This window comes from Molothrus aeneus, chromosome 1 (genome assembly GCF_037042795.1).
Source record: "Molothrus aeneus isolate 106 chromosome 1, BPBGC_Maene_1.0, whole genome shotgun sequence".
Taxonomy (NCBI): Eukaryota; Metazoa; Chordata; class Aves; order Passeriformes; family Icteridae; genus Molothrus; species Molothrus aeneus.
In genome coordinates, this window is record NC_089646.1 from 94,889,993 (window position 1) to 94,916,498 (window position 26,506).

The following is a 26,506-nucleotide window of genomic DNA, read 5'->3' on the forward strand; positions in this document are numbered from 1 at the left end:
TATCTATACCACCTTCTAGTTACAGAGCTCTCACTGTAATGACCACCACGTGAGCAAACACTTAGATCCCATAGTTTTTATGTAATCAAGTAATCTTCTACATGCTTTAGACTTGGGCAGACAAACATGACCTTTGTTTCTGGAAGTATATTTGGGACACAAAATACTAACTGGTCAAGCTCCCTGAAAGCCGCTAGTAAAAAAGTAAAATGGAATATTTTACTTTTCCTGAGCTTGAAAATCAGCTTCCCAAATTTAAAAGTTCCCAGGAGAAGTAATCATGACTGTAACAAGCAAAACAAAGCCAGCATAAATGTTAAATATTTTAAGTATTCAGCTTGCTTTCCTTCCTCTGCTTAGATTACCTGCTAAAGAGAAAGAGGGAAAACACAAATAGAACCATGTTCTAAAAGAATATGCTGCAAGTATAGCTTCCCATCATTCCTAAAATATCCTCTAAAACATCATTTCCCAATTGGGGAGGAGGGAGGAGAAACAAAAAGTCATGAAATAACAATGCAGAGAAGGGCAGCACCTTTGAGACCCAGCACAAACTTTAACCATTCAAACCCAGTTACCAGAAGCTTTTGCTCAACTGCCCAGTGTGACCCTCCTGCTCCCAAGAAGATGCCGCCACTAGAAAACTGATGCTACCAACACAGTTTATAAGAGGGATGGGGATGGGAAATCAAATCTTGACATTTATTACCTTTTCATTTTGATATGAAGCAACTGAGAATTGAAAATGCATTTCATTTTAACAGATGATTAAATACTAAATGTTTATCTATGTGCTTTACACTATGATTTAAACATCAATTTGCTGCAGATCCAAGTATTCAGTTTTTTGTTCAGTTACCCATTGAATGAGGCCATGACCACAATTGTAAGTACTTCCTGACAAGATTAAGTAATTGCAATGTTGATACAGATAACGTAGGGTACAAAAAACTATTCAAGTACGTGGTAAAAAAATAATTATGCTTAAATTTGAGGACAAAGTAGGAAAGTATTAAACTGAGAAAATAAATTCAAATCAGTTGGACTTATTACCCATGGAAGTAAAAAAGTGTTTTTCTCCTTAAGAATAATTTGTGGAAAGCCCCTAGGGAATTGAGTGCACATTAGTCTCATACACTGAACAGTTTTTCAACCATAGGTCTCTCATTGAGCTGAGGCACTGACCAAACCTATACCAAGCTAGTTATAGCTAGTTATACCTAAAGAACATGAGAATAACCACTTCTAGATCACAACAGCCCTTAGGAGGATCACAATATTGTCCCCTAAATATGGCTTTCTGATTCTTATGCACTACTGTTTCTGTTTCTTCACAAAACCATGATGGAAACTTATCACAACTAGTCAGAAGGAAAACAGTCAGAGCCATAGTCTCACTGGAAGTCAGCACACTGTTAGTATGTTCAAAAACACTACAGCAATTAATAGCAGGACCAGATGAAGCCTTTGAAGTGCAAGCTTACCCAGAAAAGGTTATAAGCATAGGTTATATCTGTTTGGGATACAGAAGAAAAAGATAAGATGAAAATGATGTGGTTTAACTGCAGTACAGCTTTATTTATATAATGCAAAATATCAAGCTAATTCAGTGACAAGTGTCACAAGTCCATCCTTAAACAAGCAACCGTGGGTCCTTTGCCTTGTTGCACCTCCACAGCAGGTTCCCAGCCCACCACCAATTGTATGGCCTGGGGAAGAGCAGCAGTCTTTTCTTTGCTGTACAAAACATTTTGCAATCTCAAACCAATTCTCCATCTTCTTTATAGGATACTTCCCTCTCAAACCATAAGATTTACCAGAAAACTTGTCCAGCAGTAAACTAATACTGGCATTGAACATTTTCACTATCAAAAGTTGTACTGGGATAATTAGAAGTTTCTCCATCAACAAAAAGGTTGCCTTTTCTGGCACTCCCCCAGAAATTCAGCTCATCTCCACTGGCCACTCGCTCACCTGAAAGAGATGGTTGATTATCTGCACACAGTCTCTGCAGCTTTATCCTCATTTCTCAGCATTTGCTCAATAACTCTCCAACAGAAGTTCATCCTGCTCTGTGCTCAGATCACAATCCTAGTTTTGGTGTCCAACCTTCTCTCCCACTCAACTGCACCAGTTATGGATTTTTCCAGTGCTTAGGAAAAAGATGTATTTCCTCTATTTTATCTTTGTAAGCTGCTTGTAGTAAGAACTACAAACTAGATGCTAGAAAAGTGAAAAATACAAAACATAAACCTCATAGGTACTACCAATAATCTCAGTATGAAATTAAAATAATCATATGTGTAATACAAATATGCTAAGATGCCTTACACCCCAGACTTCTTGCCTAATTCCTTATCCCTGCTGTCATTTCATGACAAACCTCTAGCACGCAGACTGGGACTGCACTCTGTTCCATTTACAGGCAGTTCTCCTAATGAAGTCAACAGCCTCACATCTACCCCCACAACCAGTAAGCATTATCAAGGCAACTTCTCTCCAGCTGCACAGCAGGCTGCCTGTGGCAAGGTATGGGAATGATACACCTTTACCAACTTCATCACTACCACACATCAAAGTTTCCATGAAAATAGTCTACCCCTGCACATCCTTCCCAAAGTTACATTTGCCTCCATCCCACTTCCATATAATTTGTTATATATAAATATCACTACATGGGAGTCTGCACTTGCATGAAACCGAAATCCAGAAAGTATTCTCTATGAAAGAAAACAACTATGAGGCAGTTGTTGCTGTTTCTCTAAAACTGCCCCCATATTAATTAATCTAAGGAATTAAGTCGCCTCCAATTTCTTTTAGGTCTCTCTTAAAGCTGCCTGTAGGACAAGAGTGAGTCTTCTGATAGGCACTTAATGGCCACTATCACTACTTTTTGCTGGTACCATGACCAGCAATTTGTTGAGCTCTGCTCAGTTCTCACATCCCAACAACATCTGGAGCACTGGCCCAAGTCTCTGCTTCTTCCTGCTACAGCCTTGCCCAGATCACACTGACATGCCCCTAACACAATTTCAGTAGCACATAGCTCAGCCTCCCTGATGGCAGACTAGTGCCTCACACCCAAATGCAGCTGTGGGCTCCTTCCTGCACGGATATATTTCAGGAATGGCTATCGCTACTCAGGCATTCAGCACACCATTAGCTGCCTCTAGACAAAAAGAGACTGTAGTGTTCTTCCTCTGCTGTAAGCTTCTCCCCCAAAAGCTCTCTCCCAGATTTGTCACCAGGTACTAGGACAATGGCAAAACACAAACTGATCATAACTCTGAGAGGTCCTAATCCTCTGTCTACCTAAACCAGTTCACTTCTGCTCTCAACAAAGTCACCACACTAATTAAGGGCCATTCTGCAGTTGGTATTGTAATATAGAAGAATCAGTGCATTGGAGAAGGCATCAACAGCATGCAAAGTTTGGACAGTCCCAGTGACTACATAAGGTCAAACGGGTTTCTTTTTGCAAAATTAATCCTGGATCAACCCTTAGTCTGGCACAGGGATCATCATCACAAGCAAATTAGCATCTGGAATTTTATTAACCTAATCAAAGAACACACTCTAGATGTAACAAGTAACCCTCTGAAGCCATGGCACCTTAAGCATATGCTTAAATCTAACTCCTACTTGTTAGTGTGATTGAGTAAGCCTTTTGATAGCAATGTAATGCTGCCAAACTCATACAGCAGTATGAATGAGGAAGATCAGCTCTTGAACCACCTTATTCATTGACCTACAAGACTAAAATCAATGCAAGATGTAAACTTTCTTACTTTCTTGTGTTTTCTGCTACGTTCATCTTTTAAAGCATCATCTGGAAACATTTTTACAAGTAACAAGTGCTTGAAGTGCAACAATACGTAATCATTTAAAGTATTGCATAAATAAAACAAAATGTATTGATATAGGCTCAACGACTGTGCCAATGGTAATGCCAGGTACAGCACAGCAGAAAACTGCAGCACAGGATCAATCCCAAGCTAAGCAGACAGCAGTCAAATCCTTGTATTTCCATAGTTTAAAAGCTGGTTCTGTCAAAGAGTGCTCTCTTAACATCATATTCAATGTTCAAAATGAAGCTGTTCTAACTCAAAAGTGGGTTGACTTTTTGTAACATAAATCTTTTGTTAATGTTCATATAAATCAAGTATAGCTGAACAGATCCTTAAAGGATATGACCAAAAATTAATTTGCCACATTAGCTTCAGGTTAACAAATTCTTCTGCTTGGAGACAGTCATACATTACCTAATGCATTTTAAGGTTCTTTGCAGCACAGTGATGTTCCTAAGTTTTGGAAAGAAACCTATTGTGGCCTCAAATTTTTTTGCTCAGAAAAAGCTGAGCTCAGTAGTTCTATTGTAAATAGGTGCTCAAACATAGTGCTTTTCTTCAATAATTCGCTAAATATCTGAAAGATGTGAAACATGTTTTTAAGATCTTCAAAAGCAGCATGTTTGTTTCTTATGTTACATCTGCACAGGCCAACTATCTAAATCCTTACAGAATGTATAAGACACACATTTTTAAATTGCAAGTGTATAATACGTAGTACTTTGGCTATATCACATAAACCAATATAGATAAAGATTCTCCCCTTTCATCCATTGGGATTTCCAAATCATCAGAATCGTGAAGTTTTTGTTTTGATATTTAAACTAATTTAAAAGACATCCCACAATCACAATTCAGCACTATCTCACTATCTGTAAAGTAGAAAATTCATACCAAAAAAAGAGAAAAATAGCACTTCTTGAGCAGCCACCACCATTTTTTACCTGATAACAACTCACTTTCGTATTCTTCGTACAAAGCTTTTTTGTATATTGACATAGTGTCTGCTACAGTTCTATACACAAGCATAAGTCATTTGTGGACAGAAGCTGTTTCCTTTGATGAAAATAGAGAACATTGGATTTGAGTGTTCTAATTTTTTACCACTAGTCCAAAAACCAGTATATAATGTCTTACTATGCCAAAGGGTGGAGACAGTGTAGTTCACTTTCAGTGTAAGATCTGCACTGCTCTAATCCTCAGATGAAACTTAAAAAGTAGTAATCTTAAATTAATTTCAAAAAGACAACTAATTTAGCAATTATTGATAAACCTGTAGTAAACTTCAAAATTCCTTAACTTGATGGTAAATACAATTTTGTTTACTTCTCTTTTTGGTCATATGCCAAGAGAAGGTGTAGGGATGTGTACAGAAGAACACCACACAAAAAAAGTTTATTTACAAGTACTAACTTTATTTTTGTTTTATGCTAATCCTGGCATTAGAATTGCCAGAGCACTTCTCAGTCACAGTACTATTGTCTCCAAGTATTCAATGTCCAATCTGCAGCATTTGTAAAGGATGTGACATATGGAAAACAGAGTTTCATTTTTTTTCCAGTAAAAATTCCCCTTTTCAGACAATTAATACTTTCAATGAAATCATGGATGCAATGAAGCAAAATCATTTTAATGAGCTCCTTAAATAGCCTGCACAAAACTGCATGTTAACAACTCATCTCAACGTATGACCTTTGTGTCAAACAAGCATCTTCTCAGGGGCACAACATCCTCCCTAAATCAAATCATATACCTGTCTTATGGCCTTACAAAGTTACCTCGCTTCCTTCAGAAAGACTAATCCAAGCTAACAATAATGGAATACAGGAGACAATACGGTTGTCAATTGAAATGGAACAAAGATCACCTTTCTTTTGAGGAAAATTTTATGATTACAAACATTTGTTTTCCCTTACAGCTTAAAAATGCTGGACTTCGAGCATTGCATCATGAGCCTGTTCTTCACACAAAGCCAGCACTTTCCCAGGACATCAAAATCTCCACAGGAGACTTCCAAATAAGCTGCAGACTTCCAAGATTAAAGATTTTGAAATTTCCACACAAATCTATCCAGAATAGTTCAAGTGACAAAATGAAAAGCCCCCTGATAGTCATCCCCTGCATACCACTGAAAATGGGGAGTTAGCTGCACCCATTAATTTCATTTTCTCACAGCCACCAGAAAAAATTGTAATGGCATCACAGGAAATGCACCTGCAATACGACCCACATCCCACTTGCTTCTGCTTCCAAACCACTCAGAGTTCTTCCAGGTGGGCAGAAACTGGCAACACAAAGGCTCCCTAGTTCATCATCCACTCATTTCAAAAACAGCCAAATGCTGCTAAATGCAGCAGGGACCACTACTTAGATCAGCTTTGAAGAGGAAGTCAAAAAAGACACACACAGATATACACTTTTCATTTTAAGTGCAGTCAGAATCAATAGGAATGCACGCACAAAACAGAGAATAAGAGGAAATGCACTAGTATCTCCTAAAAATTGTTATATAACCTCCAGATTTTCAATTTTTGAAAATTTAAGAAGGTCTATTTTGTATTTTAAAATCAAAGAATTCTGTTTGCAGAGCAATGCATACATGTAACAATAGCAATAAAAACATTCAATAGAAACTTCAGAGGATCCAAGAAAGACTGCATTCATATAGCACTGTGATATTTATGGATGAAACGCACTTTTTAAGTATTCGCAAAACACTTCATTTTAGAGAGTTTATCAGATCCAGGAAAGAAATTTCTAGGAAAGAAATACCATTTTCCACATACACTAGTAAGTTCCGTGGTTTGTGGGAATTCTCTAAATTACATGCTTTTGTGCAAGATACAATTCTCACCAAGTACACCAATTAAAAGTAGAGAGAAGCAAAAAGTAAAATGCAATTTGAATCCCTTTGTACTTTTGGCTGTAGTATCCTCTTAAGTACAGTGGACCACACTGGCATTCACCAGAGAAGTACACAGGCACTATCACAGACACCTGACAAAAATGTGGGAAGTCCGAAATTTTTCCTGAACTTTGGCAGCCAAAAATAAAAGCAAGTTTTAATGGCTTCTAGTTGTAAATTGGCTCTTGTAAATTTTACCCTAGAAACCTGGTCCTAAGAAGCCCTATTTTCTCCTTTAAAAACATAAGGAATATGAATTCCCTAGAAGACTACTCTGGTGTTTAATATTTGTGAAGACTTACTAAATTTCCATCAACCTTTGCTCAAAATTAAATCCAAAACACAAAAAAGGATGGCTTTGTCAGCCTCTTGCTTAAAACTACCATTTCATACAGAAAGCAACAAGAGGCCTCTACCATCACAGCCTGGGACACATTTGTTGTCTACTGCTACTGTATTTATCACCAGTTAAATTATCAAGAGAAGAATACATGCAGTAAACAGTGTATTTATGGCCATGCTTCTCACTCTTGTGCACCCTGTTCTCCTTATCTGCTGCCTCTTCAAGAAGCTCAGCTGAAAAGAGCTGCACGAATTTTTGGCTAAACAGGTAACATAAAGACTTTGGATCTTTTGTGTGATAGGTTAACAAAGTTTCCAGAAAACACAAAGTGTACATATGCTTCCAAAGGGAATGTTAATAAAAATAAAAGCATTCTGATGACCCCTGGTGGCCACTACATACAAGGAAGTAATAGCATTCCATCTGAGAAAAGCAGATCAAACAGAAAAGTCTTACATGTTCTATTGGTAGGCATATCTAAAGAAACGACAGGTGATATTATTCAACAAGAATATTTTTAGAATGTACATATTTATATGTCTATATCAAATTACTGTATTATGATAGCCAGATACTCAAAAATTTAACTATTAGAAACAAATCCTCTTTTTCTCTTCAATGAAATAGAAGTGAGTACACTGGAACTATTTCAGCTTAGTCCTACAACACATACAAAAGGGACTTTTTTTCAGTTTTGATTTTCCATCTGGGTTGTTCACATAAAACACAGGGTGTTGGGGAGAAGCACAGTGGAAGCAGGGGGCTGCCTCACACCAAGGTGCACTCAGAAGGGCTCTGTGTAATAGATGATGTCCCAAGTGCCTCCAGCACAGGCAGTTCTCCAGCACACTTTAGGAAAGCAAACAAATCAGCCTCTCCTTCTTTATATTTATTTATTTATATTGGACTTCTACCAAAAAAAATTAATATCCATCATTAGGAATCAGTATAAAAAGGTGATAGTTGTACACAGACCTCAGCTATGGAGAGGGTAAACCCTTAACATGCAGAGGAAGAGCTGCATGGCAAATCACACCTTTTCTCCTTAATGCTTTCCTATAAAACATGCAAACAATCACAACAGTGCTGCCATGTCCTCTGCAACACAGAGAGGGATTTTTCCCCCAATAACTTAGATGATTGTGACTGTGACTTAAACCATGCATAGCTGTGCAAAGCCTGGCTTTCTCCAGAAGTACCTGTTACCTGCGTTCAGCTGAACAAACCCATGCTTCAGCTACAGTCACTGCAGAACCTTTAATGCTACATAGTTCTGTACTCAGAACAGTTCAGGGGTTCCAACTGACCTTTATTCTAATTTCCATCTGTGACACATCTGTCTGTGTCAAGAGACAGAAACCAATATAAGACAGCAATGGGAGGCGTACCAGTGTGACCACGGCAATGTGAGTCCAAGCACTGGCAATATGGGATGATACAAAAACTATTCATGACTTCTGTGGTGCCTGTGATACCAGTCAAGGGATACTACTATGGCATAGCATGAAGCCTTTTCCTTTCCCCATCCTCAAGACCTTCACTAGAAGAACTAAGCCATATGGCTACAAAAGCCTCCTGCACTTCAGCTGAGGACCAAAAAGAGGATGAAGGCCAAGCAGGTTCTCCCACTTCTCCCCAGCAAAACACACTCTCCACAGCAGGTGGAGAGTGAAGGTGAATGAGGGAGAAGGCATGGCTATCCCAGAGAAAGAGGCCAGAGGGTGCCAGAGCAGCTTCCACCTGCTATTGCAGCCCCTATGATGAAACCACATCTTCCCAGAATGGGTCCTAGGCAGATAGAACTGAAGGAGGGAAGGGACTGATGACAAGGAACAGCCTCTTGTTGATACCATCATCACTGACAAAATAAAACCCCCATTTACTAGTCCAAAGCATTCACACTCACTGATAGTTTGGTAACAAATACCATGAAGGTTTCAAAGCTGCTGCTTGTTAACAGTATCCATTTCCCTCCATGTCTATTTGTTTCAATACAACAAATTTGGTGCTTGCCTAAATTAGTCCCTGAAACTCAGCTCTCTTCCAGAACCAGCAATGCGCCTAAGCATCACTGTGCACACTGATAGCACAATCTGTGTGAGGCACACGTGTTCAACTACATTTCCAAACAAGGAACCACCTGACAACATTTTCATCTCTCCTGCAGGAGTGGTGCAATGGGGTATAGCAACAGGGAACAGTTGCACTGGGGACTACCTCCCTAATACCTACAAAAATTATGAAGCTTCATTCTGCTCTAAGAGCTGCACCTTGCTAACTGGGTATCTTAATAGTACAAAACCCCTTCCCTATTTTTAAGCACACTGTTTAACAGCTACACAAGACTGCTACACATTTCCTTCTGTTGTTGGTTTATCAAATCAAACTCCCATCTCCAGCTAGCACCACAATATCAAATATGGGAGATATCAGCAATGGAGCCCAAGGTGTGCAGTCTCTCCCTCTCACCAGAGCCCAGCAGCCACACAGTGCTAACCCCACTATCATCTGGCGTGATCAGGGTGGCACCACAGCCCTCCTCTTCCACAGACTAGGAAGATGTGCCTGGTCAACCTGGTGGCCTCAGGCATGGCCTTCTGCTCCTCATGGTCCTCCTGAGCAGCGAGTGCAGATGCTGCTGGACCCTGCCCAGACACAGTTCCTGGGCATCACAGGAGGTCACAGAAGGACCTTGCAGTGCTTGGCTGGGCAAGGGACCTTGAGAGTTGGGGCAGAACTGCAACTTGGTTGCAGAGACTCTGTCTTTCTTCAATACATCATCACTCTTTCTCTCAGGGATGCTTTAGGAGAGTGATATTACTAAAAATGCTACTAATTCCCTGAAAAACACCAAGTTGAAATCAATCTCACAAACTTTCCCAAGATCAATAGGTTTTAATGAACACAGAAAACATACACAGTAGCAACCACGGGCAAGTACCAAGAGACCAAGCTAGAGTAATAAATTGCACCTGCTCCAACATTTTCCTGGCAGGAAAAAATTGACATATCACTAAGCAGGCTGTTGCTCAGCTCAAACACCCACAGGATCTGAGGGACCACAGGATGGGTGACCCACGTGGTGACTTACCACAGCAAAGCACAGCCAAGACTCAATGCCAGATGTGTCCCCCAGAGAAGGACAGGGTTTTGGCAGCTCTCAGTTGACGGAGCAGCCCAGCCCAGAGTCAGTCCCTCTGACTGCAGGTCCAAGGGGCTGCTTCCTACAGTAAAGGGTCCTGGTACAGCCTGTTTATCTCTCAGAGGGTAAAAAGAATATTTAGTCACCTGTTTCAGTCATCAACCGTCATTTTTTAGTGTTCACCCTGGGAAAAACTTTGACAAGTTAACTCTTTTCCTAGCTGTTATCATCGATGGAAAAGAGACAACAGTGTCAAATTAAACCTTACTGTTAACAGAGCAAAAATGTTGGTTTATGTCTTTTACAGTGAAACCTAACATTAAGTGTGCTCTTCCATGAATTTTCTAGAAGACTTGAGCATCACATCCTATTTTTCCCCAAGAGCTATCATACAGACTATCACTTTCTAGTAAATTCCATGAGTATTTGATAATCAAATGCAACTTCTGTTTTGTCAGCTAAATAGCCTTCCTCATCCTAAAGCACCAAATTCTTTTGACATGAAACAGGAAAGGAATTCACTTCTAACAGTGACCCTGCAATTCCATTTTACAATTTAAAATACAATTCCATTTTACAATTTAAAATTTTGGAGCAAATGCACCACTTTCCCAGGATTTAATATCTGATATTATTTCCATATACTAAACAATACAGAAGATTTCACTGGTTGAACCCCTATAACAGCACAAATCATAGCAATGTAAATATGCAAAGGATCTTATTACAACCATTACACTCTTCTCATCAATCTCATTCTATACTACTGTGTTAAGGACATCTAAGTATTCTTAGATGCATGTACAATGGAAAAAAATTAATACCCCTTTCAATGAATCTCTCACAAAATTTTCTCTCTCCCCAAATCATAGAATTGTTTAGGTTGGGAAAGACCATGTTCATCAAGTCAAACTGTTAACACAGCACTGCCAAGTTCACCACTAAACCATGTCAAGTCCCACATCCACACATCTTTTCAATACCTCCAGGGATGCTAAGCTCCACCCTTTCCATGAGGAGCCTTTTTCAGGGCTTGAGAACCCTTTCAGTAAAGGAATTTTTTGTAAATCCAATCTAAACCTCCCCCAGTGCAACTTGTGGCCATTTCTGCTTGGTCCTGTCACTTGTTACCTGGGAGAAGAGACCAACCCCCACCTGGCCCCACCTCCTCTCAGGTACTTATAGTGTTAAGGTCTCCCTTGAGTCTCCTTTTCTCAGGCTACACAACCCCAGCTCCTCATAAGACTTGCGCTCCAGACCCTTCACCAGCTCCACTGCCCTTCTCTGGACACACTCCAGCACCTCAATGTCTTTGCTGATGTAAGTGGACCAAACCTGAACACAAGATTTGAGGTGTGGCCTCACCAGTGCTGAGTACAGGGGGACAGAGAGCCACTGCCCTGCTCCTGCTGGCCACACTATTCCCCACACAGGCCAGGAACCCATTGGCCTCCTTGGCCACCTGGGCACACTCTGGCTCTCATTCAGCCACTGTCACTCAGTGCTCCCAGGTCCTTTTTCACCAGCAGCTTTCCAGCCACTCTGCCCCCAGCCTGTAGTGCTGCCTGGAGTTTTTCATGACCCAAGAGCAGGACCCGACACTTGGCCTTGTTGAACCTCACAAAATGGCCCCAACCCATTGATCCAGCCTGTCCAGATCCCTCTGCAGAACCTTCCTGCCCTCCAGCAGATCAACACTCCTGGCTAGCTCAGTGTTGTCTGCAAAATGACTGAGAGTGCACTCAATCCTCTTGTCCAGCTCATTGATAAAGATATTAAACAGAACCAGCCCCAGTACTGAGCCCTGGAGAACACCACTGGTGACCAGCCATCAGCTGGATGTAACTCCATTCACCATCACTCTTTGGGCCCTGCCATCAAGACAGATTTTTACCAGGCCTCTTCATGCCACTATCTGTGTTTTAAATTACTTTAATACCTATTCACATCTAAATTCAACTGAATTCACTGGGAACAGGGCATTTGAAAATCAAGATATTTCTTTAAGTGCTTAAAAAGAATTTGTAAAGTAATGCCATATATCCAGATTTCACAATTTTATCTACGAAACTTGTTATTCAGAATTAAATAAAATTACATAAACCCACTTCTTTTTAAGTTAGTTTATTTTTTGAAAACTCAACAATTAACAATGCTTAGTTGCATTAATAACTCACTTTCCAGAATGCTTCAAAAGAAAAATTAAATTATATTAGATTATTTTTAATAACTTGTAGAATTTAAAAGTGCCCAGTTATAAATTAAAGGACTACAGAATAAAGGTAGCAAATGCACACATTCAATGCTATTAAAAGGCAGACACATGAGATCTCATGTATCTTGTGCCATTTGTAAAAAGATTGTTTTATTATCAGTGTAACTAATCACAATGAAGACATCTCTTACAATCAAAGACATTATAATGAATTTTCTTTACAGCTACAGAGAAATGGGATTTGCTGTTCCATATCAAACTAGAACAGGCTGTATAAATTCTTCTTCATATTTATTATTAAATGTAACTTTTATCTATAAAATCAGCCATGAAATATTAAAAACTGAAACAACAGAATTTATATCCTTTACTTAATTTAGTTTAAACGGTCTATTCACTAAAGAGAGGGGAAAAAGGTTACATATGTATTATATAATGTGCCCTCCCCTCTCCCTCCTAAGTGTTTCCATTATAAACCACCTAGTTTTTGGAATTTATACCTCAGCTGTAAAAATCCACTTCATATGTAAAAGTTGGTATACTTTTCCTTTTACAAATTAAAAAAAAACCTGTTTCAGAAGGAAGGCAAGAAAGAATGTGAGAGAAGAGAAGGGGAAAAGCAATTAGACTAAGAATCTTAACTCTTAGCCAGTTAAATCCGTTGGTAGGAGCCATCTGTTAATTCAGACCCATCTTCCCACCCCATCCCCTGAAGAACCATTGGGAGATGGTCAGCTGGCTGCACCAGAGCCCCTGGGCAGATGGGAGCCAGGTATTGGCCTCCAGCTGCTGCTGACCTGCCAGGTCTGGCTATCTTAGCCTACTGCTGCCTCCTGAAGTCAGCTGTACAACTGGGAATCGGACAAATGGAAAATAAGTGAGAATAGCAAACAGCATTAAAATCACCTGTGGCAGAGAAGAGACAAGACAAAGCACATTAGCACATCTTAAAAATGACAAAGAGACAAAACAGCCAGTAAAAAAAGGGTTCTCACAATTAAAAGATATAAGACTTGAGAATTCAAGAACTGGCGATTGGAAAATATACAGTGCAATGAAAACTGAACAGAAAAATAAAGGCAGATAAAACCATCAGAAGTTCACACAAGGATTAAAAGTGTCTTATTTAAGACAGCATGGAAAATAATTCATACATAAGATGGCAGATTCCAAAATGAAGCATGAAATTAAGCAACAAGAGACAAGCAATCTATGACCTTAAGGTGCAAGCTACAACCTACCCTATCTCCTGCTAGCAATATCTTACTTTCAGCTTTTTCCTGGAGCACAACAGCAACGTTCACCTTTATTCCCAGAGTCCCCATTTTACAGTCTGAAAGGAATAGGAAGAAGCAGCAAAGGATTAAAACCCTGCATTGGTTCTCATAGTGCAGGTGGTGAGTTGGATGAGCTGGCAGGAGCAACAACCAAGCTACACCAGGTAGATGCCTGCAGACACTGTCTCAGGAGCAGCAGGGAAGCTGGCAAAGACCTGAAGTCCAGAGATGCTCCCATGTGCCCCAGGTGATGTTGCACTCTTGCTTAGAGGAAACCACCAGGACCATGTGTTCAAACATAGCCTTTATTTAGTCTTCAGCTAAGTTTATTCATCAGAAAAGTTTCTCTCTTGGCAATTCTTTAACTACAAGCCCATGAGGACTATGTATATGTATTGCAACCAATTCCCACAACAATACAAATAAGCAATATCTATAAATTCGTTGGGTCTCTACAGTGATTCAGGCTTGAAGGTAGGTTTTCAAAAAACCTTCACAAGGAAGACCTTTTAGTGGACTAGACTAATCTGGCATACACAGACAGCAGAGGATATTTACAAAATATGCATAAAAAGCCAAACACAGTAGAAAGATATTACCTACACACCCTCCTGCCACACACTCAAAAAAGGCAAATGAGCAAAAAGAACTACAAAGTATGAATTTTAGGGATCTATTGGACATTGATATCATTCATTATTTTGATACAGCTTGATTTGCAATAGAGACAAACAATGAGGAACCAGAGAAAGAATGAGAAGATTGATGCTCTAAGGCAAACATATCCTTAAAACTTAAAACAGCAAAGTCTGCAAATGCAGTATCAGTTACCAATGCATGGAATTTATGCCAGATCATCAACAGGAAAAAAGGGAAAGGAATGGCTGAACCAAACAGCAAGGATCCACTAAGGGATCGGATGGTCTCATGGCACAAAATCTGCACTCGATTCCCAAAATTCAACATTCCAAAATCACTCATGTCTGTATCTATCTGGTATGTTAGCTTCACAACCAGCATGAGACAGCCCCTAAGCTGGAGAAAAACAGAGAGCACAAGTCCTAAGCCCAGAAAATGAGAGTTGCTAAATATGGCAATCTGGAGAAAAGACACTGACTCTGCAGAGCTGCTACCACATCATTTACTGCTCACAAACCTGAGAAGCCTCAGTCTTGTGCCTGGGGCACACCTGCAGTTTGAACACCCAAGCAAAGCCTCCTACTCCACTGCAGCTGCTCCATAACTTGGTGTCCACCAGTCCCAAAAACAGAGCCTGTTCAGGCCTGCATGTCTCATGCAGGGATTAGGAATCTTTTATGAAGAGTCACTAAAATCCACATTAACTCTAGGAACAGTTTTATACTTCATGTCAAAAAAATGCACAGACTATGAGATTACTTCATTCAAATTCACTGTATTTATTAGAATTTATGATCAAAATATATTCATTACAAAAAATATATATTGAACAAACACAAGAAAACCTTTATTAATTGCTCTACCTGGCTGCTCTTATTCATTGGAAGGTCATCAAAAAATCATTGGGAGTGCTTTCAAGAACTATTCAAACAAACATTTCTAAAAGCAAAACCACAACAAAATGGTTTTTGAAACTAAAGCATATTTTACAAAGTACTAAAATTTGGAGGAATACTGTCCTCAAAATGTTCCTTTAAATTACCCCTATGTGGAATGACTGGCATGACTGTATTAGCCACACATTTTAACACTGTTTGATCCAGTCAGCTCACTAAATCATTAAAAATATACATGACTGAGCTTCAGTTTGACCTGCAGTGACTCCTATATGTACTCTCAAAATTAACACAAGCACTGAATGCTACTAATCTTCAACTTGTAATAAGTGATCAAAGAATACTGCCCTGTAATTCACTACAAACTAAAATCATAGCGCTGAACTTTGCATTTTCAAACAAGTGGTTTATAGCTCTAGATTTAAAATGCAAAGTTTCCATTATATTTAATAATTAAAATGCATGCTGTGTTATGGTTACATTTGGTGACTGGATTAGTAGTACCCCAACTGAGTTAAACAATGCCTTTTTCCTATTAGAGCTCATATTACCATATTGTCTATTTGTTTAAGAAAAGGAAGAAAAAAAGCACAGCAAGGAAGAAGGAATAAAAAAGAAATATGAATATCAAACATACTGAAAGACAGTGAGAACCAAGACAGCAAGAAGACCTGGTATCAGCAAAATATAGGCTAGCTGAAAGCAGAAAAGCTGAAATATCTGTGCATTTAAAGTATGAAAACTTTTAATAAAAAGAATATTCTCCCTTTGTCAATAAGGGTTCTCATTCAAAGTAAAGGGAATAAAGCTCAGTTTGTTTTCCCAGATGCAGTTGCTACAAATTGAGGGAATACAGACATCACTGTCAAAGAGCAGACTCTTTCAGGCTGTCAACTTCTTAATCAGGGTCTGACTTCACTGGAAAGTGTGAAATTATGTAATTATTTATGCTTTGCAATTCTGACGGTTTAAACAAATCCAGCACTATGAACATCATCTTTTATAATGCAAAACTCCTACTGTGATTTTGTTTTAGGGAATATACCTTTTCTTTTTTTCCTGTGCTTTCTAGGTGGTTTATTCCAACAAAATTTAAATATTATGTGAAGTATTTCTTTTCTCCCAAAACAGATCCCACAGAGCTTAGAAACATAATTTACAAGAATGAAAAATAATTGAAAAATAAAGTAAAAAAGAAATCATGGCCACAGTGACATCAACTGAAGCACTGTCACTTATATTGCCACCCAAAACTCTCTAACGGCAAGACTAAAGACCTTTGAGTACTTACAACAAATGTATAAATAAAATATTATTTGAGCCCATAAAAAGACATACTCCTTATATTCCTGCACTTCCATGCAATATTTAAGTATAAACTTCAGAGATTAACTTTGTTTTCATTTCAAATATATTTTCATTATCTTGGTACCAGCAGCACATACAAAGACAAGCTTGTGTGCCTGAAAGCTCACCGATTTCTCCCTCTATCGTAGCTGACCTATTGTATTGCCTCTGCCTGTAAGTCACCTCCTCAGAAACCCAGCCCCTTACAGGGTAAATAGCCTTAGCATACAAAATACAAAGGTAGGCATTCTCTGAAATAAAAGTTTATTTAACACCCCTTCTCAAAATTACACTTTACTGAAATCATGATGATGTGAACGAAGAAGAAGAGAAGAGAAAGCATTCCTGCAAGTCAATCTCCACCAGCACGTTATTTTCCTGGAAATGGAACCTGAATAGCCTGACCAGAGGTAGCAAAATGCATGGTCAGGTTTTCACTTGTCCTCTCCAAACAACACCTTCTGTGCCCAATGACCATGTGCCCAGGAAGGATTTTTGGGGTTTGACAGAAGGAGCTCCTTGTATCTCATAAGATGCCTGCTCCAGAGCAGCTGCAGGTCAGCGCCAAACCTTTGTCAACTTTCTCTTCAGTCTCCTCGTCCCTTTCCCTCCTCAGGTTGCCATCCCTGTTGCAAACTCGTCAGGGGATACAAAGGAAAGGAGACAGGGAACAAAGCTTATATACAACCCTCGGCAGATATCAGAGGCACTCACAAAGAAGTCAAAGCAATACTTGTCAAGAATTTCTGAGCTACCTAGATTTAGAATGGCATTCACATTCACAAGTCTGCATTTTTAACACTCAAATTCTAATGAGAAACAACTAAAGAAAAAAAAAAAGGTAGTTTTTTTTCTTATAACATATCTGCCAAGTTCCAAGTACCAACAAGTAACAACACTGTATTGCAAAACCTCTGCTCAAGAACCAACCTGTTTTTTGAGGTAGGATTTGGACAAAAAAAATTAAAAATCCAATTTTATTTCTTTGGTTTTGTATGCAAAAATTATGAAATGGAGAGGTTGTATCAGGTTCTGATTTTGATCATTTTGACACAAATTGAAAAAATTCTGTTAAACTAAATGGAAATATTCTGATTTATAGTCAGGTAAATAACATCAAATTCTAGTCCCAGGTTTTCTTTCCTTCCTGATTAAATTACATTAATGTACACTCAAAACAAAGCAACTACTGCTATCCCTGTTGGTTTTTTCAAAAGAATAATTTATCTGTTAAAAAATACTACCTGGACATAAACATGAAGTCACAAGGGTTCTTCACATGTCTGCCATCTATCTGAAGCCTTACAACAAAGAGGCTTTTAGCAGTATCATAGTACGTGGACACCAACATATCATCCTAAATGTAGGGCAGAAATCAGCCTGCTTCTGTGAGGACCTACATGCCACAGTTTCTCCCTAAAATACTTTTTATTAACCCGATACACATATGAAACAGCAAAACCCACAACACTCTGTATTCCTATGTGGAATGTACCAGAAAAGGCTCAACAACTAAATATTGCATCTTCACATTCTTGCTAAAAGGTTTGACATAGTATTCATTGCCATATTATTCCTAATTAGCAGTTTAAGCTTGTTAACAAGAACAGTTTATTTAAGGTAAACAGAATTATCTTTCCATTGTATAGGTAGGACTTGTAAATAGGACAGCTCATAAATTCTAAGATGAGAGCAACTAGGAAACTATTCATTAAGGCTTGGGTTATAAATTCAAAACATGAAGCATAACATGCTTAAAGAAGATGGTTTTATTTTTAAAAGCATTCATTAGGCTCTCATCTTCAAGCTTCAGACTTGTAAATAATTTAAAATGAAAATGCGAACAACAGGCAGGGAAAACAAAACAAATGCAATTCAAATCAGTCCATTGTTGTACCAATAAAACTCAGAACAACAGAAACTAAGTTGGCAGATTCTGAAGACAACATCCAGAAAACATCTTTATGTACTCTATCTTTGAACTTACATGTTGTGCTACCATTGCCTCCAACCAACCAAAAAAAAAAAAAAAATTAGCTCTGTCTTCTAACAGGCAGGCTTTGCCCAGTAAAGGATACACATGCTGAACTAGTAATTTTTGCTACTCATTGCACTTTATTCTGGAGATGCCAAAGCAAACAAACAAGCTGCAGTGCTTTTAGATTTTAAATTTATCCATTCTGACTTTTCAGAAATGTATATCCTATTAACAATTTATATGACATAACCCAAGAATAATCTTCCCTTTAAAGATTAAGGTAAACCTCAGTTTGCCTCACATGGGGAGCATGGAAAGAAACAGCCTTTTACTTCAATGCCTTTACAGGCATTGAAAGTTAAAAGAAGACAAAAGTAACAAATCAAACAAAAAAACAAAACACTCTGTCCTGTGTGTGTATTCAGCGTCCCAAATCCTGCTGTCCCAAATCACTGCTGTCCTGAGTGTGTATTCAGCGTCCCAAATCCAATGTCGATACATCCCTGCAGAAAGCATGTTACACACCAAGGAACCAGGAAAGTGCAACATTTTGCCTTAGCTGAAGGTATGGAGTTTGCTATCCTTTTCTCAAGGACTTGGAACAACCCAACTTAAATATTCAATGTCACCTAAACATTCAGTGGAAGACAAGCATGCAACTGGAATTTCTTTCTCCATGTTAAAAGACCACATTGCGCTGCAAAATGCAGAAGTGCCATATTCCTGTGCCATATTCCTATGCCATGGCTCTTGTGCAGAAAGATGTGCATAGATGCTGGCTATCCCAGGAACATCAAGACATGCTCCTCAGAAGCATGGAAACCAGGAAACCTGACATTTGTCAGTCACATAGATGTCCTGCAGGGCTGCAGAACACTGAGCAGGAAACCTGGCACACCCAGTGAGCTCTGGGCACACAGCAGGGTGAGATTCAGCTACAGCACACACAGCCAGCACAGAGCTTTCCAGAGGCACTACAAGAGCAGCAAGTCTGATGGCTCCACATGTGAACCAAGATGGAAAGGTCATCCCTGTCCCTGCTTCTCCCTCCAGCACAGAAGTGGGTGGTGCCAACATGCTAGACACCACCAGGGCAGGTAAAGTAAGTCTCCTCCTGATTAGGAGTGCTAAAGCCAACTCTGAATGGACTGTCTCATGTTCACAGCAGATGTCTACAGCAAACATTTAAATAAATCCAATCTAAGCCATTGAACGGAAACAGGTGAAGGTCACAGGCTCTCCCAGAGTGAGCCCAAGCTTGAAAACCTGACTAAAGAGAGAGCTCACATATATAAAGCCATACCAGAGCTCTTGAGGACATCCAAATGGCAACACAACCATCTGTCTTTGATTAAATCAGAACTCCTGTCAGGACCTCCACAAACTTCTCTGGAACATTCTCAAACTTCTTGCTGGAATGTTTCCTACAGAAAAGCTTATATACCAGGTAACTGTATGGATTCCATAAAAAAACAAAATCACGTGAAACGATGATTTCCAAGTGAAATGATGATTTAGTGTTAGTATTCCAGTAAGCTTTGTTACCCCTTGTAATTCCAGTGGATTTTAACATTTGTATGTATTTTTTATATCATGCTACCTATATTTTTGAGAAGAATTTTTGAAATTACAAAGATGGGGCTAAGAACAGCAATAAACTTTATAACTACAGTGAGAGAAAGAAATAACAGCTACAAAATCATTTACATATGTACTTGTAGCAAAATATAAACTATAGAAATGTATACATTCAGATCTATACACTGAAATACTGTGTATCCTCACTCTGTACACCTCCCCCTGGGCCATTGCATACATCACACACACGTAACAACAACTTGTATGTCTGGACTCAGAAAGACAGAGGCAATTAAAATTTATGCCTGCACCACTAAGGATCAAGATAACCTAAAACACTCATGGCCTCACAGCCCACTTAAACAAAATCCATACAGACCATAGCTCAGTAGTAGGCCACACTACAGAGAAGAGCCTGTTGTAGAACAAGCAAGCAAAACAAAACAAAGCAAAAAAAAAAAAAAATTAGCAATCAACAGCTCTGCTAACAGAGGACTCGAAAGCAGTCACAATCATGCAAACAAGCATTCTACTTTTGGAACACCATTAGTGCCTGTTTCTAAAAGGCACTTAGGTCATTTCTTTGTTCATAAGGATGTGTGTGAATTGGGTAGTAAGTACTGCAATTTTCCTTTTCATACTGAGGAGAAAAGATAGCTAGGTTTCTTTCTGCTATAAAGCTATAGATTGCTGACATAAGTTTGGGACACAACTTTCTTTCATCTTCACGTGTTGAAGAACTGAGATTAAGAAAAATATGAAAACTTTCACATACATTTAACATAAACACCTACAATAGGCTACAGACCGTCCTGTAACTACTGACTCTTCTCTGGCAGATGGCAGAAACAGGACTAATGGCATTCACAACTGCAGAGCAGGAAAGCATGTATGATTCCTGTTTTAAACATGCAACTCCTTTCTGCAAAGCAAGAAGTTACCTTTGGAACTTTTGCAGGTGAGAAATTGGAAATTACAGGAACATCTTTTTACATTTTTTGCTTCTTCACTAGTTTTATATACACATGCTAACAAACAATCTCAGTTTATAGGTTAACACAGCCCATAATGACCAAAAAAAAATATTATAGTTTAGAAGTATGTATAGGCATATTTAAACTTTCATACAGGCTTGCGTAGCCATGTAAGAATGTCCACTGCAAAAGCAAACAGACCAAATATAAAACCATTCTAATGTTACAGGAGAGATTTTGCATGAAATTTGACATCACAGGCCAGGCAAGATTTAAGTAGTTTGCAGTGCCAGATCCCATGCAACCCTACTCCTAACACATTCTCTCCAAGACATCCATGGATAACCCTATGCTTGCTAGTACTAAACACTGTACTTGCCTGAGAGAAGTCAGCCTCTTCTCCCAGGCAACCAGCAACGGGATAAGAGAACACAAGTCTTAAGCTGCACCAGGGGGAGTTTAAGCTGCACATGAGGAAGAGTTTCTTGACACATGATTAGCCATTGGAATGGACTGCCAGGGAGGTGATGGAGTCACCATCCCTGGAGGTGTTTAAGGAAAGACTGAACCCAGCACTTAGTGCCATGGTCTAACTGACATGGTGGTGTTGGGTCAGAGATTGGACTTGATCTCCAAGGTCTTTTGAGAAAGAACATTAGTTGATTCTGTGATCACTGGTGAGGCACAGTGCTCATTCCCTTCATGTATTTGTGTCCACCAAGAACTGCTGTCATTGCTTCTGCTCCTTCCACTCCTGGTGCACAGGAGAAGCAGTGCCTCCATGCCTGGGCTGCAGAGTAATGTGGCTGCACCTCGGGCAGCGGTGGCAGCGCTGGGGGGCTGTGCTACCCCAAGGTGGCAAGGCCAACACAAAGCAAGACCTTCCTGGGGTAGAAAAATAACCACGAATGCTGAGCTGGGCAGCTGCTGACAGCATGTCAAAGTGAAAGCACCACTTCCATTTGACTCTTCACGCAACACAGAGCACAGCAGAGAGACCACTCCACTGCATGTCTGGTTCTGAGAACAGCTGAAGGAAACACAGCCACTACATCTGTTCAATCACATCATCTTGTCTTTCTCCCCAAGCTTTCAAAAGAGTAAGTTATACTCCAGATTTCAATCTAAAAGGTCAACTTTTTAGTACCTTTAACATGCACCATAATACCAAGGCATTAATTTCAATGAATGACTAGACCAAGTGTATCTGAAACCAGTAGTTTTATTTGACTTGGTGGGATCATCCATCCAATGAAACCTTTATGTTTTCCTGAGGAAAGGAATATTTAAATTCTAAATCATGTTAGGAAATTCAAACATAAGAGCCACCAAACAATTCCAGTTCAACCACATTTCATGTGCCAGTGTGTCTGTAAATTCCACCTCATGCACAAAATCCCAACACTGTACACATTCAAAAAATTGGAAAAAAAATAGGCAAAGCAAAGCCACCTCATTCTAATGTTGTGCACACTAACAAGAAAATGCTGTTCTTCACTACAAAAGGTTGAGTTTAATGGAATACTGCGACTGACATCTTCTTCACACACATTGTATCTCCAAGTAATGTTTTTCTATAGAGACAACACAGGTTAAGTTTTAAAAGCACTTCTAACAAAGAAAACTCTCATGCAAATAAATTAGAAATCTTTGATGCTGTTATTATACAGTAGTTCCTACAGAAGAATGATAGTAAAGAATTTAACTCATGTCATTTGAATTATATTTCCCAAAATGCTAATAAAACTGACATGTTTGAACATACTGAAAAAGTCACAGTCCATCATCGTCCTGTCACATCAGTGCATTTAACTTTTTCTAAAATGTATGGATTATACAATTACTGCCAGGCTCCATATTTTATATATAAAAGCTACAATCTGATTATATGTCCATGTTGAGATAATTTATGAAATAAGGACGGAATGACTGCAATGTTACTTCCATGATGAATGTAACTTGCTGTGAATAGTGTAGGAGATTGCAAGAGAGACCCAACTGAAGCCTGTAATTGTCTTCATCTTTCATGAAGAGGTGTGACCTGGGAAAAAAATAAATCCCAACATCCAAAGCTCCAGCCTCATACAAACATCTTGGTTACTCATATTCTGATAGAGGAATGGAAAATTTATAGTCTTCACATGCCACACCTTTGGGGTATTAAGGTGAGAATCGCAGGGAATTACATCCAGTGTTTAAATTGTATGTTAGTCTGTAAGGGTTTTTCACCACCAGAAAATCCACCACTGCCACTCTTACCCTTGCACTTTGAGATTCCCATTATTTACCACTCCCTAGGTGATACCACCATCCTTAGTATCATATGGATGAGCATGAGCAAAGCCAAGGTCCTGCAAGTCTGCATCTGTACAACTACAAAAAGAAGCAAAGAGAGCACAGGAAAACAGAAACAAAACCTTTAACTTTATAAATTTTAAGATCACTACAAGCTATTGCATTCAGATCACAAATGGTTTTTCCTTCCTCCACCTAATATTACATTTAATATTAATATTGTGATCCACAGGCCACAACTATTTGTTATGGAGTTATTTGAAGTTATTTGAAGAAGCAACAGGAAACCTTTCACAACAGCTCAAAGTAAACAGGACAGGACACAGACTCATAGAAAGGCTTGGGTTGGAAGGGACTTCAAAGATCACCTAGTGCCAACACCTTCTGCAAGAGCCAGTTGCTCAGAGTCTCATCCAACCTGGCCTTGGAACAGTTACAGGGATGGGGCACCCACAGCCTCTCTGGGCAACCTGTGCTAGTGCCTTTCCACCCTCACACTAAACAATTTCTTCTATATAAACGACATACAGATAATAACCTATCCCTCAAAGGCCACCCAGCAGTTCTGGTTTCATGATCTTTCTTTCTGAAGACAGACACACCCTCAGAAGTGTATTAACATTTCTATTGCTTTCCCTGCCACCATCTGACAGGTTCCCTAGGGGTCTGACTCCTTAGATCAAAGCCACGTCGAAAATCAGAAGACTGAGAGCACAGGAGGTGCTCATGATTCAAGAGCCCGACCTCCAGAGGAGGGCAGTAGTCCTGTGAGGAAGCTGAGGGAGCTGGGATTGTTTAGCCCGGAACAGGCTCAAGGGAGACCTTATCATTCTCTACAACCACCTGAAAGTAGGGTGAGGCCAGGTGTGGGTCAGCATCTTCTCCCAGGCAACAAAAGCCTTAAGCTGCACCAGGGGAGGTTTAGGCTGGGCATCAGGAAGAAATCTTTCACTGAAAGTGCGATTAAACCTTGGAATGGGCTGCCCAGGGAAGTGACAGAGTCACTGTTCCTGAAGGTGTTTTAATGAAAGACTGGATGTGGCACACAATGCTATCTGTTGACAAAACGGTGTTCGCTGTATCAGAGGTCCTTTCCAACCTACTTCTGTAATTCTGTGACTGCTCTGCCTAGTAACTGATGCAGAATCAAGGGAAAGTAGCAACCACACTTCCTTTATCCCTTACAAGAGCCACGTACAGAGCTCCTGCAATCACGTGTGTCCATCCCTCACCGTCAACCGCTGCACTTCTCAAAGCTCATCCCCGCTCATTCTACAGCAACCTTCGGGAAAGGAGGGGGAAGTAAAAAACGGGGGGCTCGGGCGGCTGAAACCACTCAGGGCAGCGCCGCCACTCCCGAGCGCCCTCCCCGGACCGACCCCGCCCCGCCGCGCCTGCGCAGCCAGCGCCACGCCATCTATCCCTGCTCGGCGGGTCGGGGGTGCCGCCCGGGGCCGTCCCTGTGGGGCGGCGGCTCCACGGGGCCGGCGCCCGCCGCCGCCGTGCCCCGCCGTCTCCTCAGGCCGCAGCCGCGCCCGGCCGGGCCCCGCGCGTGCGCACCGGCCCCGCGGAGCTGGGCGGGGGGGGGGGGACACAGGGAACAGGGGAGGAGCCCGGAGCACGCGCCAGCCGGAACCGCGCAGCGCGGTGGTGGCTCGCGCGGGTCCCGCCCTGCTCGGTTCTCTCTCCGTCCGTCCCCGCTGCCCTCGCCCATGCCCTCTCCCTCTCCTTTGCCCGCCGCCGCCCGCCTGCGGCACAGCGGAAGGGAAGACCCCCACGGCCCCGGGGCCGGCTGCGGCAGCCAATGAGCGCCACAGGCGCTCTTCCCGCCCTCAGCGCCCCGGCCAATCGGCGAACAGCTTGGGAGGAAGCAGGCACGGGATTGGCTCGGATGGCGACCCACAACCCGCTCGCCCGCCCACCCAAAAAAAAAAAAAAAAAAAAAACGACGGCAGCGCAGAGGCCCAAAAAGCCCGAGGGGAGACGGCGACGGGGCGACCCCGTGAGCCCCCCTCGCGAGGACCGAGGCAGCGGCTCGCCCCGCGCCGCTGGGCGGCGGGACGGGCCAGCCGCGCCGCGACGGGCAGCGCTTACCGCGCGGGGGGAGCCGAGCGCCTCCGCTTGTGCTGAGCCGTGTCACCAGTGGCGCGCCGTAGATCCGCCGCGCTGCGTCACGCCCGGCGCGGGGGGGGGGGGGGCGGGAGCGAGGCGCGCTCACGTGACGCGGCGGCGCCGGCGGGGCGGGGGAGCCGGTGCGGCGGCGCCGCTCGTGCCGCCGCGGGCGCGTGGGGCCGCGCGCCCAACGGCCGCGCGCGCACGCACGGTCCGGCGCCGTCTTGCCCTGCCCTGACAGCGCCCCTGGCTCCCGGCCGCTGCTGTCCCCCACATCCCGGGAAAGGACCGTCCCCAAAGAAAGGACGGAGCCCCGAGGGTTTTCCCGTCGTGCGCCTGCCGGACAAGAGCAGACCCGCTGGCTCCTGCGGGCGCGGGTTTGGGGCTCCCCGCAGCTGCCCGTTCCTTGGTGCGTGGCGCAGCCCGGCCTGCAGGCGGCCTCTGCCCCTAGGGCAGCCCCCGCGCTGGGTGCCGCGAGGGTAACCTTGGGCTGCACAGGGCTGTGGACAAAGCTGTGCTTCACATTCTCACCCCGCATCGCACCGCAGCGAGATTTGGATCTGGTCCTTGGGAAACCTGTTCTGGAGGAGGAGGGGGAAACAAGTCCTTGACGCACAGCCCGCAGCCGTTCACTGGGCTTCACTAGGGTTATCGGTCGAAAGGCGTCGACAGTCCAAGCTATATTAAAATACCTGTCAGAGAGTGCAGTTCAAGGAAGAAACAGTTGAAAAAGGCAAGAGGGAGGCAGTTTGTAAAGTATTTCGCATTTTATAAATCCGTGAAGAAACCGTGATGATGAAACCCTAAGTGTTCTTTCCCTCTTCTTAAGCCAAGTCACATGATTAAGTATAACACCAAAGCAAAGAAGCAACGTGTAAAGTCTTCAGATGCCTGTGGTGAAATCCACTTGTTTTTTCACAGTGTCTTCTGATTTTTAAAATGCAGGTTTCCCATTTA

At 41.4% G+C, this 26,506-nt stretch overlaps 1 protein-coding gene across 1 annotated transcript in view; it reads right to left on the minus strand.

Moving 5' to 3' along the window:
• ZNF407 (zinc finger protein 407) overlaps positions 1–25,612 on the minus strand; it is a 335,191-nt gene extending 309,579 nt beyond the window's left edge. The window contains exon 1 of the mRNA XM_066561081.1: positions 25,532–25,612. The gene's annotated coding sequence lies outside the window, so the exon portion shown is untranslated. The remainder of the gene's footprint in view (positions 1–25,531) is intronic.
• Between the last annotated feature and the right edge of the window lie 894 nt (positions 25,613–26,506).